Source organism: Mus musculus, chromosome 2, assembly GCF_000001635.26.
Source record: "Mus musculus strain C57BL/6J chromosome 2, GRCm38.p6 C57BL/6J".
Lineage (NCBI taxonomy): Eukaryota > Metazoa > Chordata > Mammalia > Rodentia > Muridae > Mus > Mus musculus.
The window spans coordinates 21021082-21039612 of record NC_000068.7 but is presented as its reverse complement, the minus strand read 5'-3'; positions in this window follow the sequence as shown (position 1 = coordinate 21039612).

Genomic DNA, 18531 nt, shown 5'->3' with positions numbered 1-18531 from the left:
CTCTTCTCATAGGAAGTCACATTAGAAACCCTGACCTGAAAGGTTGTGTTTTACTGTTAGCAATCAGCTGGAGTCTTAGCTGGGGCTATCTCCCATCTTCCCCTTCCACAAGGCTCCATCTTCCTCAAAACATGGCGGCTGAGTTCTAAAGCCAAAGGGCAGGGCCTACAGTGCATTTTATATGGCAGACTCACTTCTACCACATTTTTTTTTTTTTTGTAGTTCATAGTTACTAAAGTAGGAAGCAGTCAATCACAACTTGATAGAAGAATGGTAACATCATATCATAAATTCAAGAGGGATGAGTATATGTTACCTTCAGAAAATTCATCCCCCTCAGAAAAGGTGTGTCCTATGCATTTCTTAAAATAAGATCAGTGAAGAAATTGATTATTTAATGGTTATAATATGTGAATAAAAACATATCTACATATGTATATTCTTTGTGAGTTTATTTGTGTGTAAAATGTGTGTGTATAAAATCTGTGTGTGCATGAATTTGTGTGTGAATGCAGACACCTGTATGTAGGAGTCAGCACAACTTTGGAAACCAGTCTTCAACTCCCACCTTGTTTCAAGGGTTTGTTTCTCTCACAGTTCCATGTAACAATTCATCATCAAAAGCAGCAAGGGCAGAACCTCACCCAGGACAGGACCTGGAGGCAGGATCCTATACAGAGACCAGGGAGGAATGCTGCTTAACCCGCTTTGCCCTAGCCTGCTTTCTTACAGCACCCAGGACCACCAACCCAGGGCTGGCACCACCTATAATGGCCTGGGTTCTCCCCCATCCATCACTATTTAAGAAAATGCTCTTCAGGCTTGCCAATAGCCAGATTTTATGGAGGTTTTCTTAATTAAAGTTCCCTCCTCTCCGATGACTTTAGCTTATGCCAAATTAACATAAAACTACTCAGCACAGTGATTATATGTAAAATATGTAAATATGAGATTTGCATCAAAGAATGGGAAATAAATCCAACGGAAATTCAAGGGCTTCACAGTAAAATTTCTAGGCAATGTGAGGCATGCAGAGATATCCTTTCTAATGAAGAATAAGTTGTCTCACCTCCCCTTCTCACCACCAGGAAGGAAGCACAACGGCTAGTGGGCCTCTTTGGATCATGGGTGGAGCACGTTCCTCATCCTGGTGTTTTCCTCCAGCCATATGCCAAATGACTCTGAAAGCTACTAGTTTTTAGCGGAACGTGGAATAGAAGGCTCTATTACAGGTCCAGGCAACTGTGGAGGCTTCCATACAATCCAGCAGGCCCTGTGGCTCATGGAAGGTGCGGACGCTGCTTGGAACCTTTGGCAGGGCCTTGTACGTGAATCACAGAGACTCATGACTCTGCTGTCATTTACAGACAACTGCTCTTCCTTTAAAAGGTAGCCTTAGTGGAACCTGAACATTTGACATTGAGCCACCAAGTTACCATGAGCTTAGACACCTTTCTTTCTAATATGTTGCATTTCTGAATTATATCTCCACCTCTTTCCCATGTGGACCAGACTGCAGCTGCACTTTTTGAAAACTGTAAGTCTAGATCTCCTGATGTCCTTTCAACTATCGTAAACTATCAAGGTTTTTGAATGGACAAAGGTCAAAGGCAGTTTTTTCTTATTTTTAAAATATGCATGGAGATATCCACTGTGGTAATTAACCTAGTTCGTCAAACTTGGATGAAGTTAGGACTTCCTAGGAGATAAAACCCTGGGCTTGTCTGTGAGGTGGTCTGTGAGAATGTGGATGACATAATTCCCTCCCCAAGGGCCCTGGGCTGAATGTGAAGAAGGAAGCAAGCCAAGTAGAACATTTGTGGCTCTTGACTTCCTGGATGTGTAGGAAAGGTGACTGGCCAGCTGCCTCACACTCCCGTCATCTGTCTTCCCCACCTGGACAGAAATAAACTCTGATACCTATACACGCATAAAATACAATCAAAATGCCTTCCAGGGTATTAGATCTGGATTGGGCCTGATTTAGTTGTTTGTTTGTTGATTACACAGTGTTTACAGAGTTCTCCTTCACTAACCCAGCATTTGCTTTCAATATCATGTGCATTTATAACGCAGAATTCTTCAATCGTTTGGTACAGAATCGACTTGTCACTTAGGAGTTGCTCATCACGCAAATCACAGCGTGCTTCAGCTAATTCTGCTAAGCCCTGCTCAGAGGCCTCTGTTCTCTATGACTCATGAGCTTTTTAAAACACTTCAGTTCAACAACATCTGGTCGCTTATATAAGGAGAGAGAGGAGAGAGAGTGTTCTTTACAATCAGTGGTTTTTCTGGACAGCGCCTCTGCACTTGGCAGCCTTCCGTTTCCCTCTGAGTGGCTGCTCTCTTTGTGTACTCAAGAGATTTTCATTCTCCCAGTAAGGATGAACACATGCAGAAACTTGGTCAAATTTTGCACATAAACTTTTGCAGTGATCGGTTCCTGAATCTGTGATATTAATCTGCTCAGAGTTGATCTGATCTTAAGAAAAATGAAAACCAGAGATAATTGGACATTGAATTCAAAGACATAAAATTCTTGTGTCTTACATGTCAGTGGGGAATGCAGTGTCCTTTTTGTTGGCTTTGGTTGGGTTGTGTTCTTGGGACAGAATCTCACACTGTAGCTCAGGCTGGCTTCAGATTTATAACCATACTTCTGCCTCAGTCTCCTAGGAGCTGGGATTACAGTTTATATACCTGATTTAGAATCCTATTTCTTATAGAGAAATTTCTATTAAGAGATCTTTGTGGTCTCTGATAACTACTATAAAAAGATAAGATTTATGTTTTCCAAAATGCATCTCTAGGTAAACTGCTCTGCCTACATGTGTTTCTCACCCTTTCTGTCTCACAGTTCTGCAGACAGGAATAAAATATGCATAATATTCATGCTGATGGAGGGTCCTAATAACCTTCTGGGTTGTCTTACATTCGTGGTTTAGTCTCGGCTCTCTTTATTCTTTGCAATAGCAACAGGGAGAGCAAGCTTGCTGCTGGGAAGGAATACATTTGTAAATGTAAACCTTTCTACCATTATTACTCCAGGCAGAAGAGAAAGAGCACCAAGTGCAGCCACCATTCCCCACAAGTTTTCATTTGCATATTCAGGGGGTAGAGATGGGTACACGGGGAAGCCCAGGAGTTAAAAAAAAATTGGTAATGAACCTGGTTTAACAATGGAGTGATAATTGGTTCAAGGTACTTAAAAAGATCAAAATGACTTTGTAATATGACGATGTTAACATCCTATTAAGGATGTTCATAAGTTAGTACTGTTATAAATCATATGTTCCACAAAAAGTACTTTAAAATTATCTTTCCATGGAACTAGTCTGGCTTACTAATAAATGGATGGGCCAAACATGGTGGTTTAGAAGTCTTTGATCAATATCCTGTTTCTATATCCTTTGTAGTATTTATTTCAGCGTACTTCATTAAATACTAACCACTGTCAACAAGTCCAAAAAGGAAAGTGATCTTGTTTAAAATAATTTGTTTGGTTTTGAAGGAAGCGGGCAAACACACTGAAGATGTTGCCAACATTCTTTGAGGTCTTGGCATAGTTTGACGTGTCAGTGATTCCAGAAAGTGTCTTGAGCACCTCTCCTCCAGGCAAGATCTAAGTTGTGCTCATTCTTCCCTGGGCAACACAGTACCTCAGCTTAAGAAATTACCATTTCCTAGAACACCCATATTCATAGCAGCAAATGTTCTAAGAAATACAAACAACCCAATCACCTGTCAAGGGCATCGATGGATGAATAAGTAAACAAAATATAGGATTCATATACATATGCATATTCAACAACAAGAGATGGGGATGTTGCTCCATTGGCTGACTGTTTGCCCAGCATGCATGAGGCCCTGAGTTTGGTTCCCCAGTAACTCATAAATGGGAAATGATGGCACACACCAGTAATTCTGGCACAAGGGGTGGAGAAAGGAAGATTAGACATTCAAGTTGTTCTTGGCTACATAGGGAGTGTGAGAACAGCCTGAAAGGGCAGTGGGGGAGACTGTTGCAGGCTGCAACATAAATTAACCATGAAGAAAATAAACCAAATGAAAGAAGCTATTCACAGAAAATACAAATATTATGTGATTCTGCTCCTACAAGGCATCTAAATGTCTATGAGATATAAGCAAAGCCATAGAAAACAGAGAGAATGGTTATTTGTCAGAGACTGGCTGTTTATTGGCTATGGAGTTTCATTTCTGCCAATAAAAAAATTCTAGAATTCTGGTTGTACACTGTATACACTGAAAATGCTTAAGATGATAAATTTTGGTATGTGTTTGCTATCAGGATTATAAATAAATATTTCCTCAGAAAGGATTTTAACCCCTTAAGTTTATTTTGCTTTACATTTCTCCACAGCGGTGAGAAATGACTGGAAACCTCTTGGCTCAGGGCAACCGAAAAAACCCACATATGACCCTCTTCTTCCACTGCTGGATTTCATCAAGATCAAACAATTCTCCCTGTCTAGGTGTGATGGGATTTTTATAAATTCCCAGTTTTCGGGCAGGAGCAGCGTGTTTCTTTAAAAATCCATTGAAAACAGCAACTAGTGCATGTCCTCCCTCATCTGGAGAAGTATGTCTTCTTGGTTTTCAAAAAAGGGGAGGGGAAGCCCACCTGTAAAGTGAAACTAGGAAGAGCGAGCGTCCTGGGGAGGGGAGCGCAGCTTCCCTGCTCTTCCCTCCTGCGCTGGCATCCATCGCTGCTGTGTGGGTGTTTAAGGCAGAGTCCAAGTGAGAGTGAGTAAGATCTGTTCTAGACGATCCCAAAAGCAGCACCGAAGAAGCTGGCTCTTAGCTCAGTAGCTAGTCTGCAGCTTCTGATCGCAGCCTCCAGGCAGAAGGAGCCCCCTCTGGGCTGGGGTCTACATGAAGAGGGGAGGCCAGAGGACTGAACCTTCTCTACCCACAACATTGCTTCCCTAGGCAGCCAGCTACGCCTTCCTGCCCCTCTTCCACCTCCTCTCTGCTTCCTGCTTCCCACCCCCTTCTTCCTCTTATCTTCCTCCCCCTACGTCGTTCTTCTGCTCCTCTTCCCCCTTTCCTCTTCTTTGCCTTTTGTGTCAGAAGCCGAACCTGAGGCCTCCACATGCTACCGCAGGTGCTACGTCTGAGCTACATACGCTCCAGCCTGTTTCATTTTTGTAATAAAGGAGTTAGGCTTCTTCATTTCCAAAATATATTAAGTAATTCGTTGTGTAGTGTTCCTAGGTTCTTGAATGTATGTAAGCCTCCCAAAGTTTAAAACTAAGATGTTTTACAAAAAATACAGATCTTTCCTCTGAATTTTTTCCTGTTTGTTTGTATTACTTTATAGCTACTAGACACTAGTCTTTTTCAGTTAGAATAATTCTTTAATATAGAGACCCTTAAGGCTGGTGAGGACCTCAAGATCAAATTGAATTGGATTCATCATCTTGACAACCAACTAAATACTAGCTATGTAAGAGGCCAAAAGTACATAGATTTTCTTTAAAACGAACTATCCAACAATTGTTCAACTATGTTATTTCCCAAAGCACATAGGAAGATGCATATAAGCATGTTCACAAGGTATCTACTCCATTCTATTACTCTGTGCTCAACCCTAGTCCAGGATTTGAGTTCCCACCCAGGTCCCTGCAGAGCAAAACACAAGGTTTCTTATTGGCTTGATGAATTTGGGTGGCCCACAGGTTGAGTGAAGTCCTGGCTGCTGCGCACTTTGTCCCACTTTGTCTTGGTACCACAGACACTTCTGTGTGCTTGCCTGACTTCTGGACACACGCTTGGCCCATCTCCAGAGGCTCCATGGCTTTTTAGGAATCCCAGCCTTCCCCTGGCTTTGCTCCTGCCTCCACATTAACTGTTGTGATGGTGTGAGTGATCCCTTCTGCTTTGTATACCTCGCCCTGCTCATCCCTCTCCCACACCATTTCCTCCCAGCCCAGCAACCTCAGCAGTACTCTAAGTGCACACTCACTTTCTAACCAGCACAAACTGACCATATCTCCCTTCAGCGCCACTCCCTGGCTCAGCCTCTATGTTATTAATGCATCATTTTGCCTCTCAAAAAGTCCTACTTACAGTGAAAAAAACAAAATCAACCCCTTTCTCCATTAAAAGATTCCCCACTGTTTTCTGGCATAGGAGGTGGAGTTAGGGCACAGGCTTCAGAAACAAGCAGGCTTGTGCTTGAGTCTAGGTTTTTCACTGACTAACCAATGGTCTAACCTACCGGGCTTCAAATAAATGGAGTTAATTCCTACTTCTGTGTTGGTGTAGGATTAAATGAGATAATAGATGTGAACTCCTTGCTAGTTAGTATTAATCAAGGATATTACATACAATATACAAATATATGGTGATGTGTAAATACTTCATTCTAGCATTTTCCTTCATTAACTCTGAGTATTCTTTTTATCTCAGTGATGTGTTTCACAAAAATCTTTTTCAACAACTGACAAGCATTTCTATGGAAGGTGCTACAGTTTGGTTTTGAAACGTCTTCCAAAGGCTCATGTACTGAAGGTATGTTTCTTGGGTTGATGCTAATAGAAGATTCTGGAAACTTGTAATGAGACATGTAGTGAGAATTGTTGAATTTTGGTTTCTTTTCAAAACACAGAAATAGCATAAGAATATGTTTTCATTTTAAGCCTGAGTGTGGGGCTGTGGGGCTGCTTTGGGTTGTCTGCAGCAGCTGACTATGATTTGCCTCAGGCTCTAGCAGGGGCATGATTTTGCCAGCTGCAGATAGCTTCTGCAATTGTTTGATGTTTGTAATTCTGGGAACTTTTCAGAGGGTATATAGATGCCAGGGCCCCAAGAGGTAGGTTGTTGATTGGTTGTTTGTTGATTGTTGGTGGTAGCAGTTTGTTAAGTAGTCATGCATAAAGAAGAAATGAGAAGAGGAGGAAATTAGATAACCTGATGACAAAGACCAAACTTGCCCCAAGGAACTGTAATGCCTGTACTCAGCAGGAAGTAGTCTGACAATAGCATTGCCCCCTTTCCATGACTTTATTCAGGGATCTCTTTCCTTTCCTCTCTATCATTTTATCTCTCTTATCTAATGTTAGGGGGTTTAATGGGTGGGAAAAGAGTAGAGAAGGATGGAAGAAAGAAGAGCCCACAAAGTAGCCAAAGACTGGCTACAGGGACCTTTGAGAGGTTTTGGATAATTGGGCCTTCCAGGAAACTGTGAGACTCTTCTCCTTTCCTTTCTTCCACCCCTTTCTCTCTCTCTCTCTCTCTCTCTCTCCCTCTCTCTCTCTCTCTCTCTCTCTCTCTCTCTCTCTCTCTCTCTATCTCTCTCTCCCCCCTCTCCCTCTTTCATGCTGCCTTCTGGCATGTTGCACCACACACTCTGACATAATGCATTGCCCAGCTACAACTGTGAAAGCAACAGGATGCTGAACTGAAACATCCAGAATGAGACACAATGCACATTCTCTCTTTATAAGCTCATTGTCATGGGTATTTTGTTAAAGTAATGAGACGCTAACAAACATATTAAATAAGATTTCTTGAACCTTGGTTTTGTCATTAAAATACAGAATTTAAGAAATTATGGTCAAATAGTTGTGGAGATGTTTGAATATGAACAGATGGCCTTTTAAAAAAGTACAAATTGTTTTGGCAATCGTCTTTGAACAGATTACAATCTCTAACTTTTTAAAAGAAGATTCAATTAAAAGAAATTTGTAATCAAGAAACAAGAATGTTTTGTTACATCATTTCCACATAGAGTAGTAGCCAGGGTTTGGGGAGGGTTGTCCTCTGCCCGTGCTAGGACACAATCTCAGAAACAACTATGTCCATAGAACCTTAGAACCTTCAATGGGAACATGTGCAACTGACAACAGAGCAAAAGAGATTTTTAAAAGGTTTTTAGGTGTATGTATTTTGTTTTTTATATGTTAGTGTTTTACCTGCATTTGAGTATGTGCACCACCTGTCTGCAGTGGCCAATGAGGCCAGAAGATGGCCAGTTCCCCGGAACTAAGTTACAGATGGTTGTGAACTGTGGGTGCTAGGAGCTAATCTTACTCTTCCACAGGGTAACAGCGGTCTTAACTACTAAGCAACCTCACCAGTACCAAGAATTTTAATCTCATCACACACAATCTTATAAACAGTTGAGACCCAGTAAGATCTTCCCTCCTTTACCAGAGAAAAGACAAGGGGTAAAATGTCACAGTCAAAGCCGGGACTCTAAACTTCTGAATTCTATAATACTGACACCAACCCAGGTTCCAGTGAATCCCTGCTTTTATTTATTTTTTCTTACCCTGCTTCATTTTATTTTATCTGGAAACCCAGAGAGACTAAAGGTTCTCACTGTGTTGCTTCAGGCATAAGCAATTAATAAAACATAAGCTATTGGTGATAGCAAACTTTAAGGTGCCTATAAGTAATATGGGACAAATAAGTAAAGCTCAAGGGTTTTCAATGATGCTGAGAATGTAAGTTTTCTTCTAGAACTATTGTGACAAAACATACTTGTGCCCGGAATGCGGTAGAGCTCTCTCATCCTCCTGCACTGATCTATTTCTCAGTTAATAGCCTCAGGATCACTGGCAGTGGCTAACTGTGGTCTTCTGGGAAAGCTAGCAAGGAATTTCTTTGTTTTGCCTACATCTGGCCTCATCCCTTACCTATTAAAGCAGGGTAGATTCTTCAGTGTCTCAAATGGCAGACAGTCCCTACCTTCAGGTATGACAGGAATGTTGTAAATGTTGCTTCCTCTTCATGAGGTCATTCTCGTTGCTTGTTAGTACACAGCCTGAAGCCCAGCCACACAGACCTGTTTGCTGCCTATGATCAGGGCCTCCATTGCTGCTGCTTTGACACACCCCTCTCCCATCCCCCACCCGGCACGAATGGTATTTTGCCACTGGATGCAATTCGCTTTCTCTGTGTGCTTCCAAGTTTCCAACAACCCAGGTAGATTATCCTGGAAGTCAGGTTTTCTCTGTCTTTACACTTACACCAGACTCACAAGGGAGAGGTCTGCATCACACCTGTCAGTGCAGGCTGTGTCTACATGTGCCTCCAGGTTTAAATGCAGACTTAAGAATTGGAGGAATCTTATCTTTGATTTCCTTCCCATCACATCCCAGACAACACAGGCACCAAGAGGCCCTGAGACTTTCTACAAGTTAGCCAAGTTTGCACCTCAGGAGCTTAGGTTTGAAATGTATCCCCAGAGACCCATGTGCTGTTTACATTTTACATGTAATGAATGGCTCTAAGTGGGTTTGTTCTTTTAGGGAGATACAGAGTAGACCTTTGTTATAATCCTGGCTCCAGCTTGAGCCACCATGGGTGGCATTAGTCAGGACACAGTGATTTATGCTCCTAGAACTCTCAGGACAGTTCCCAATCCAAAGCACTATTTCTGTCCCTGCAATGTCCCCTCCATTCTGCCTTCTCTCGTCTCACTGTCACTTTTGGACCCCTCTAAGACTCTGCCAACATCTAAAACATTCTTGATCTGTTGGCTAGTCAGAAGATGACAGCAATATGACAACTTGGCCAATCAGCAGCTCCCTGGGCACATGACTTTCTTGAGGGCTTGCTTGGAAGTAGACAGGCTTGTTGGAGCTACAAGTTCCTTTGCAGTCTCATCCCAGACTAACTCTACAAAGAACACCCTGCAAGACTCTTGTAGACTTCTTTCCTGTTGTATTAGATCCCTATGCTTCCCTATTTAGAGCTCTGTGACATCGATGGCAGCGATGACCATTTCATCATAGGCTTAGGATGAGTCACCCATACAAGTAGAACGCTCCTCAACAAAATGCTTTCCTAGGAGGCTCTGGGTGAGTAATTCATAAAGCTCTTGAGAGGTGAGTTTGGCTAAGGCACCAGGAACTGATAATGGTACACTCCCAGCATTCTTTTCAAGATTTCAGGAATCACAACTGGGCCAATGACACACAAGTGCTCAGCCAGTGGTCATTGGCATCATTACATTAGGGAGCCTATTCTACACTAATTCTCAATAGAGCCTTCCCCCACGTGACTGTAGAAGCTCCAGCAGGGCAGGGTGGAGAGTCGTGTAGTAGCCAGAAACTTGCTGAGAAACACAGAAGCCTGGGGTGTCTCTCTCTGCCAGTATTTTTCAGCTGTGATAGTGAATAATGAACATTTAGTGTCAGAAAGACTTAAAATTGAAACAGCTTCTAACATTGCTACAGTATTTTTACCACATAATTTTATGTGGGCTGTGGGCATAAAAAAAATACAGTTTTAATTACATCTTGTGCTGCAGCAAAAGAAAGAAAGGAGAGAGAGGCAGAGAGATAGAGAGAGAGAAGAAAGAAGGAAGGAAAGAAGGGAGGAAGAGAGAGAAGGAGAGAAAGAAAGAAAGAAAGAAAGAAAGAAAGAAAGAAAGAAAGAAAGAAAGAAAGAAAGAAAGAAAGGAGGGAGGGAGGGAGGGAGGGAGGGAGGGAGGGAGGGAGGGAGGGAGGGAGGAAGGGAGGAAGGAAGGAAGGAAGGAAGGAAGGAAGGAAGGAAGGAAGGAAGGAAGGAAGGAAGGAAGGAAGGAAGACCACTTCCCATCTCACATTCTATGCACATCTTTCACACCCAGAAGAAAGTGGGCTTCTAACATCATGAGCCCTGGTGGAGGGGCTCTTGGTCAGGTGAAGCTGGCTAGCAAAGTCCACTGTTGTCACAGGAAATGAGTGCATTGTGTTCCAGGATATTTTTTGCTTGCTCCATTGTTTCCCAGGCACGGGCCTGTGTGGGAATGTTTGTCCTCTAGCACACACAGCAGCCATTGTGTCCTCTGCAACATCCTACATGCAGCTGTGAACACTTGTGCTCGGGCCAGCTTCTGGGCTGTGGAATTCACTCAGAGAGGAACTCTGTGAGCTACATACCAAGGCCCTGCTTTTCTTTGGGAATGTCTTGCACTTTCCAACATTCCTCCTTCTACTTTGCCAAGAACAAGTAAATAGAAGGTCTCTTTGAAGTGTGTACCCTGGGATATTCAGAGGTGAGACTGCAGGGGAATGTCCAATCTGCAGAAAGAATCTCCATTCACAACTTTCTGACCCAAAGCAGGGACTGGTGATGCCCATGTGACCAGGTGTGGCTTTGGCCTAAGGCAGCCAAGTTTACTTTATAAAGTGCTACTATCTCTGGGGTCATGTGACATCCCTATATAAACAGCATCTACAGGATACTCCTCCTGGTCATTTGATACCATCCTAGCCAGAAGCTTAATATATTCTGTAACTATATCGTCCTTTTCACATTTCTTTCAGCTCCTCCAGCAGGAATCTCATATTTAAATCATAGAACAAGAAATATTAGTTCCCGGAGTTTGAAATGTGTGTCCAGAAAGACGAGACTGAGTTCAGAAAACAACCATCGGCTGCCACCTCTGTGGAAGGGACTGCAGCATGGATGAGCAACAGCTGTCCTGAGAATACTGGGCATTTCTCCTTAAGCCCAGCACCCATGACTTTAGTTAACAAATAGTGGTGTCTGAAGAACGGGTGGTTGTAATGCTCTAGATACAAAGTGTTTTCCTAAAAGGCTCATGATTAAATGCTTGGTCCCCAGTTGTCTGTCAACTGAGAAGTGATGGGACAATGATGTCACTATGATCAATCCTGGGCTATTAGGAAGGACACTGACTGAGGGCCACTGAGGTGTCCCTTTGAATGAGAGATCGTGTCTCTGGCCCCTTCCTATGTTGCTCTTTCTGCCTCCTGTCTACTGGCAGGTAAACTCCTTTGCTTGCTACATGTTCCCTGTCTTCATATTCTGCCTCACCACACATGAGGCCAGAAGCTCTGGAGCAAAATGACCATAAACTGAAGTATTTGGGTCTAAAGTTTTTGAGTCTGGGAGCCAAAACAACAACACTGGGCTTTTGTCAATTTGACATATCTCCATCACATTGGCCTGTGGGCACATCTGCAAGGATATATGTGTGTGTGTGTGTGTGTGTGTGTGTGTGTGTGTGTGTGTGTGTGTGTGTGTATTTATGTGTGTATTTATATTTGTATAGATAAAGACTGTATATGTATATATGAAACTAAGCAGACTGTGGGAAGCAATCTAGTAAACATTATTTCTCCATGGTCTCAGCTTCAGATATTGATTCTAGGCTCCTGTCCTGCTTGGGCTCCTGCCTTGGCTTCTCCTGATGATGGAGTATAATGCAGAATTACAAGATAAAGCAAATCCTTTCCTCCACACGCTGCTTTGGTTGTAATGTTTATCACAGCAATAGAAAGCAAAGTAGGACAAGACCCTTGTTCTTTTCTTGGTTATTTTGTCAAGGTAGAAACACTGGCCACAGGACATATATGTGTTTGTATCCCTATATATGTATGTATATATCAAACTATGAGTACATTCTCGCCAGGATAACTATCTAAGAATCACAATTTATCAAAATCTGGCAATAAATTTGGAGAAGACATCACTGAAAGCGTGACTTAAGGAAGCATGAACATACAGAAGTACGTTTCCAGCTTTCATTTTAGATGTGACTGGTGTTCACCAACAGGGTGAGAGACGAGTGAACTTCACTGACTCCCAAGCACCGTCTCCAGGCCTGAGGCCTTTCTGGGGCATATGCTCAGCTCCATCACAGCACTTAAACATTAAAGGCTCCCACTGCCACTGGCATACATAACCTGCTGGTACCCACTGCTTCTGAAGAGATGGCTGACTTTACCTGTGGGTGCTGAAAACTCCAGTTCTCTACAGTTTATCCAAAGTGCCTCTCCACCTCCCGGCCCTCACGCTGGATTTCTCTGACCACCAGCAATGCAGAGTTATAAGGATGCTCAGGGAAAGTATGTTCCCATGAGCCACCTTCCTCCTCTATCACTTTTCTAGTCAGGAACGACTTCTCTTGATAACTGAGGTCTCCGTCTTACCCATAGTTCTTCTCTTGACCCTGGGAGCTTGGAGAGGCAATGAGGAAAGCCACACAAGGGCAAGCTGTGCTCCCTTCTCACCCATCCCATCTTCCTCACCAAGTAATCCTGGATTCTGCCGCTGACTTTTAACAGTAAAAAACAGAGCAGCAGAGGAGGAGGCAGCAGAGGATGAGGCTAGGTGTACCTTCAAAACAGAGGTGCTGAGATGGCTCTGTACAGGAAAGGCTTCCTGAGTGGCCGTCTGCCCGCTTCCCAGATTCCCCAGAACAGCAGACTGAACTGCACATAAAAGGAAGGAGGGGCCAGGCAGGGGTGGCACATGCACCTGATCCCAGCACAAAAGGCAGAGGCAGGCAGATCTCTGAGTTCAAGGTCAGCCTGGTCTACAAAGTAAATTATAGGACAGCAGAGAGACGAGGGCTACACAGAGAAATTCTCTCTTGAATAAAAAAATAATAATAAAATAAAGGGACAGAGAGTTGCGCTGTTTGGAATAAGAAGAGCTCCTGTATGCTTATGTATTTGAATACTTAGTCACCAGGGAAGGAAAGTCTTGGAAAGGATTAGGGAGTGTGGCCTTATTGAAGGAAGTGTGTTACTGAAGGTGTGCTTTGAGGTTTCCAAAGTCCTGCCAGGCCTAGACTCTCTGAGCCTATGGATTGTCATGTAGCTCTCAGCTACTTCTCCAGCAGCATACCTGTCACCATGATGATAATGGACTAAGCCTCTGCAGTTGTAAGCCAGCCCCAGTTAAATGTTTTCTTTCATAGGAGTTCCTTTGATCATGGTGTCTCTTCACAGCAATAGAACACTGACAACAACCAGAGTAGACAAAATTATAATTTGCTAGTCATTTTACTTCATGTTAAAGTTCATACATAGCCTAGACTGACCTCAAACCTGGGATCCTCCAGCCTCTACCTTTATACTGCTTGTGCCACCATCCTTAACCTAATTTAACTTACTTCTCTAAGATAATTATTCTCTTTCAGGTTTTCCAATGGAAAACAGACCTAAACAAACTCATAAAATGAAATATGAAACAGATTCATAAAAAGTAATTCACTCTTCACCAGGCATGGTGGCGCATGCCTTTACCCAGCACTCAGGAGGCAAAGGCAGGCGGATCTCTGTGAGTTTGAGGCCAGCCTGGTGTACAAAGAAAGCTCCAGGACTGCCGCTACTGGTACACAGAGAATCCCTGTCTTGAAAAAAGAGAAGAGAAGAGAAGAGAAGAGAAGAGAAGAGAAGAGAAAAGAAGAGAAGAGAAGAGAAGAGAAGAGAAGAGAAGAGAAGAGAGCAATACATTCTTTAAAACATATTTACAAAAATCTACACTGGAGATCCTTAAACATTTTTGTTTATACTCCCTATGAGTCACCCCTCAAAAAATTGAAAAACTGACCACTTCTTCCCTTGTTTTAAGGATACCATTCAACCATTTTCAACATAAGCTTAAGTAACTGCTCAGAACGGCACCTCCAGCCAACCGTAAATGGTAACATTTGAAAGTAAAACAGCATATCACGTTTACATGTCTCTGACTGTGTGTCTAGACCACTTAATGCCCATTTCCCTCTACTAAAATGTACAGGAAAAATATTGTTTAATATGTAGAGGTGGGATAGCCTGTCTTTTTCTCCAATCCATTTTACTACAAATCATTTTACCCTAATGAAATTTATTTTTATCCTTGAAAGTCCTTTATTGGCCATACTGATATAGTTCCTTGCAGTGAGATAGGTTCATGGACTGTGTTTATGCATAGAATTTGGAAGATTTGAAAGTAGATTGATGTTTTGAGGAACTGCAGCTCTCTTAGGAAATGTTTAGTGGTTTAGTTCAGCATTGTGCTCATGGTGATAGAAGGTAGCTAGTAGCATAGGGTCTGGGGCAAAGCCATTCCTACCACTTCATTGGCTTTGGCATCTTATCTGGGGACAAAAAGGAGACTACTGAAGATGGAGACCATTATTAGCATAGGAAGCTCTCTTCAAAACTTTGGGAGTATATAGCAACATTCTGCTGGCCTGGAGTGTGAGAGAGTGCCATGGCAGCTACAGAAAGGTTCAGCTTGATATTTTTTTAGGCTGTCCCTGCACAGAGAGTCACAAACACCATGAGGCTGCAACCTCGGGATACAGGAAGCAGCCATAGTCACCAGACCAGTGCCCACTCTGGTCACCCTAGAAGGAAAGAGAGAGAATGTACCCTGTGGGCAGCAGCCCGATTGGCAGGACTATTATAAAGCTTTGGCTGTCTCAGTATGGTATTGGCACAGCATCTCTGCATTCAGTGCTGGCCAGTGGCTTCAACAGCAGTTGGCAACACTAGCTCACAGGAGTGACCAAGGGTCACTGCCTTTGCTCAGATGAGGAGTCTTGTTGTAACTTCCAAGGTGACAATTTCTAAGGGAGACAAAGCCAGAAAGAAATAGCCAACATTTATAGGTAGAACTACAGAAAAATCCAACAAGGCATTTCTGAAATATCTACCATATATGCCCAAGAACCCCAGAGGTTCCACAACAGAAGAGTGAGCCACGACCAAGAAAGTATGAACTCATTTATCAGTGAGCTATAAACTAGTAATTTTCTAGTACAGGAGACTGTCCAATCAAATTAAGTGGACACAATATAACTGTGAATCACACCAGAGCCAAGCGTACAAGCAGCAGAAGAAAGTAGGAGCAAGCGTGGCAAAGCCTGCATTCTAACTCTTATGCAATCAAAGGAGTAAAGAAAAGCCATGGCTGACAGACAGCCTCCAGTCCCATCCAATGCCATCTTAGTTGAAGAGTACTAAGAGGCTGGCTTCAGTTATACCTGCAGAGAACTTGATGTTATATGAATGAGAAGCACATAGACGTGCAGAGTATTTTACTGGTGTCTAGGGTGGTGCTTTCCCGTACTCTGAGCAAAACGGGGCCATGGGGTTGGAGGTTGGAGACAGACAGGAAAAGACTGTGCTCCAGAACAGACCAACACTACAAAACAGAGGCCCTACACCTAGCAAATCCCTAAAGTAAAAGCCCACAGGTAGCTGAGCCTAAGATGGAAAATGATCTAGAAAGAACTTGTACCTGTGGCCATGGTGCCTTTGCTTTTGTTTTCCCAGGAGGATGGAAGTCCCTTTACTGAAACAGCAGTAAGCTCCAAAAGAGTTCAGCTCCTGAAGTCAGTGTGCATTCCCGGAGGCTGCTAGACCACACCTCGCCCTGACGGTACCACCCTAGCCCAGGTCAGCAGCTGACAGGTGAAGAGAAGTGCCATCAAGCCCAAGGCTCTATAGCACAGCTGTGCAAACGAAGCCATCAGATTCCCCTACTGCTCTGAACTGCCACAAAGCAAGCCTCTAGACCAATGCCCATACATTGGTTCATTCTTTATTATTTAGAAGGGGGCGGTCCATTTGCAAAATTATAAAGTTTTTATTTCTTCCTTCATATCCTTTGCATTATCCAGGACACTGGCCAGGGCTTAGTGAATACTGCTTAATTTAGATCAGATGTTGGCAAGTCAACTGCAAAGCAAAACAAACCACTAGTAGGAGTCACTTACAACAGCCCTGAAGATCTTTCTTTCTGCATCTCCTTCCACAGGGAACACACTAGGCTTTAATCTCACAAGGTTTGTGCATTCTGCTGTGACTTGGGCCAGATCCCTCGTTATCGGAAGCTGGAGATGTATTTATGGACTTGTAAGTATGTATAATTAGGAAAAGGCAGAGAAGGAATAAGGAAGAAATGGAAGTCGAAGGATTTCGGGTTATGTCACATTTGCATTCGCTAAATCTGCTTTATACTGGAACTCTGAGAATGCTCTAGGTGGTGGATCTTTCCAGAACATCAGAGGTCCTCCTCTGGGAGAGGAGTTAAGATTAGGGCAACTGTCTGTCTTCTAATACTCACTGACCTCTGGCCCTGAGTGCAGATCCCACCTGCCCCACCCCAATCCCTATCACACCCTCTGCTTTGTACCTGCCCTCAGTATTGAGCAAGGGCTGAGTGTGGGTGGTCAGCTAGTGCAGAATTACTCACCAATGCCACGTTAGTTCTGTCCTCCCAAGCATTTCTCGTCTATTTATAGAAAAGGAACCTGAAGAGAAAAAGGACTTCCTGAAGACCAGGAAGAGGAAGTATGGGGATGCTGTGTGTTCATGTGAGGCTCTTGACCCATTCTATGCCCATGTAGAGAACAAAGAATGAGGCTTTGTTAGGCGAGCTCTAACTTCACCCTGCAAATATGGACAACATATACATCATCAGAAAAGAGTCCTTATGTGCTGCTTGAAGCCTAGTTACCCAAAAATAATCCACCTGTCTAGTATTCTGTCAATAACTAGAACTCCAGCCTTCCTGGGTTGTTTTTGTGTACAATGGGCTTATTGAAAACCAAGTAACATTCCCAACAAGCTATCACTTAGGGAGAAGCAATAATCATGATAAGCACACATACTACTTAAAACAGACAGGCAGGGGCTGCAGAGATGGCTCAGCGGTTAAGAGCACTGACTGCTCTTCCGAAGGTCCTGAGTTCAAATCCCAGCAACCACATGGTGGCTCACAACCACCTATAACAAGATCCGGCACCCTCTTCTGGAGTGTCTGAAGACAGCTACAGTGTACTTTCATATAATAAATAAATAAATCTTTAAAAAGAACAAAAAAAAAAACCAGATAGGCATTATTTTGTTTTAATGTATCTTCAAAAGCTGTTCTATTGTGCCCCCATTTCACAGATGGAGAACATCAAAGACATGAGAGAATAAGTGTCTTGTACAAAGTCATATAACTAACAAGTAATGTAGACAGGACACAGATATAAGTGTGCTAGCTTGCAGTTTAGACTTATAAGTAGTGGTCCAAAACAACTCAATACCTTGCTCAACCCAGGAATGCAAATAAGAAATAGTTATTTCTTACCAACCGAGGAAGAATGGAGACACTACCAGAGGATTGGCCAGAAGGAAACCTTGTAATCCATTGTATCATCTCCTGCCAGAAGGAGGGACTTAAATCTATAAGGAAAAGAGAAATTGTGTGCTCTGGTTCTTCACCTGGCTTTGATATGTGAACACACACCACTCACCCCCAATTCCTTAGGCAGAAAGTAATGGCCATCTTTATCGTCAAAGACTCACTCTGAAAGCCCTGAAGATTTTTGGTTACATATAATGGATTTAAGACAAGCCTCCTAAGTTCAATAAGATATCAGATATAAAAAAAATAAAATTTGAAATACCAAATTAATGCTATGCTAACATCTCTTTTTAAAGTGATTTACTTATTTTTATTTTATGTGCATTGGTGGATTGCCTGCATGTGTGTCTGTGTGAGGGTTTTGAATTCCCCCGTAGCTGGAGTTACAGAGAATTGTGAGCTGCCATGTGGGTGCAGGGAATTGAACCCAGGTTCTCTGAAAGTAGTGCTCTTAACCATTGAGGTATCTCTCCAGCCCCAACATCTCTTAAGAAAACAAAAAGAAATGGAGAGAGAGAGAGAGATAGAGAGAGATCTAGAAAGCCACAGCTTCTTTTAGGATTGCAAGGAGCATGGGAAGTGGAGGGTTGTTTGAGGTTGAAGATACAGACACAGTAGTATCTGAAACAGTAC